Below are 2,082 nucleotides of genomic sequence, written 5' to 3'. Positions count from 1 at the left end.
AAAGTGAATGTAGTACCTTTTCAAGCACCATACAAAAAAAAAGCAGAGTTTGACAGTTACAACCCAGAAATTCCACTCCTAGGTATCTACCCAAGAGCAATGATAACATATGTGTGCACAAAGACTTATGCACAAATGTTCATAGCTGTATTATTCATAATAGCCAAAACCCGGGGGAAAAAATCCAAATGTCCATTAACTTGTGAATGGATAACACAGTGCAGTATAACCGTTGCAGTATAACCATTATACAATGAAATATTACCAGTGAAAAGAATAAACTGACCATACAACCACAAGAATAAACCTCAAAAAGCATGTTAAGTGAAAGCAGACAAACACAGAAGTCTATGTACTGCATGATTCCATTTACATGAAATTTTTAGAAAAGTCAAAACTAAACTCTATAGAAAACCAATCAGTGTTTCCCTGGGAGTGAGAGATGCAATCAATTGTAAACAAGTACAAAGGGTTTTAAGTGGCCAAGGAAATGTTCTAAAAATGGATTGTGGTGATTATTGTACAAGTATATAATCTTACTAAAAGTCATCAAGCTGTACATTAAGTATAGATAAATTGTTTTTTATATAAATACCTCAATAAATCTGTTAAAAGTGGGGGAACAAAAGAAGAAACATAAAAATAGGTTCAGTTCTTTCTCCAAAATTTCCTAAGGAGCTCTTCTATTCCAAAGAGATTGTGTGAGCAAGTTCCTAAACCAACTTTCCTCCTTAATATTTTTCCCCAGCAATAATTCTGTTCCTTCATTTCTCAAAAAGTACATTACCATTCTTAGAATTTCTTTAACATTTTTCACTTCATATAATTTGGCTTTTTCTCCTCTCTATTGTCACTTTTCTAGCTTTTCTGTTCTATTAATCACTCCTTTCTTTGAAAGGAAAATTATCATATGATCAGGTGTTAAAGATCATATTCGGAGAATTACCCCCATCCACTACTTCATCAAGTAAATCTCTTCTACCTAGATTCCAAATTGAATTATTTAATCCATTCATTTTTTGTTGTCCATAAAATAAATTATCATGATCGTCACATCTGAATCAGCTGTGTGGTGAGTCATATCAATTTTTTTAAATAATCTGAAGTGAATGAATTAGCTAAAATGAACCTGATGTACTTCAGCAAACATCAACAGTGCCAAAATTAAGTACCACCATGCAACTTCTTAAAAAATGATGGCTGTCCAGTCTAGCAAGTAATATCTGTGGGGATGCTACACGTTCAGTCTTTTTCATTCAACATTAGTCAATGTGCTCCAACCTGCTGCCAAGTAGTGCACAATGTTCAGGAGATGCCAAATCAGAAGAGAAAGTCCCCAAACTCGGAGAAACTCCCATTCAACTAGAAGCAGACATGATAAGACATAATTTGCTCTACACTATTACTCAGAACTATAATATGATATAAACAAAATGTTGGAATAGTTCAGAAATAATGGAATACTTTCTCAGTTCTTCTACTGCTCATCCTCAGTGCTACAAACTTCAACCAAATTTTTTTCCTGATTCCTTAGAAACTGAAGAGAAGGCAAGGAAAGGATTATCACAAATGTACCCCAGCAGAATGCTACTTATGGCAGTAGCAGCTACATATCCTTATTTAGATAGATCGTTTTTTATGATAGCTTAAATAAGATCAATATTTATTTATGTTATTTATGTTCACATAACAGTAGATATATAGATAGCTCAGTACACAGTATATATATATATATATATATATATATATAGTACATAGTACATATATATCCTCAGGTTCTATAATCTGAAAATATTATCCTTATATACATATCTTCAGATTCTATAATGTGAAAATATCGGAAAGAGAATGGCTGGCCCAAACCACTCAGATTAGTGTCAGTTCTTTCATTAAGAGAAATTATTCAGAGACTATTGGATAAAAAAATGATTGAATACAAGCACCTACTTTTATTTCTTCTCCAGTCTTATTAAAACACTAATAAAGAGACCTTAAAAGGTATACACTCACAAGGATGTGAAAAACAGGAGAAAAGAGAGCAGCAACAAAATTTTGGAAGACCTAAAGAAGAGAAGAAGATTT

The sequence above is a fragment of the Pseudorca crassidens genome, chromosome 8, assembly GCF_039906515.1.
Source record: "Pseudorca crassidens isolate mPseCra1 chromosome 8, mPseCra1.hap1, whole genome shotgun sequence".
In the NCBI taxonomy this organism is placed as follows: Eukaryota; Metazoa; Chordata; class Mammalia; order Artiodactyla; family Delphinidae; genus Pseudorca; species Pseudorca crassidens.
Note: the sequence above shows the minus strand (reverse complement) of the source record.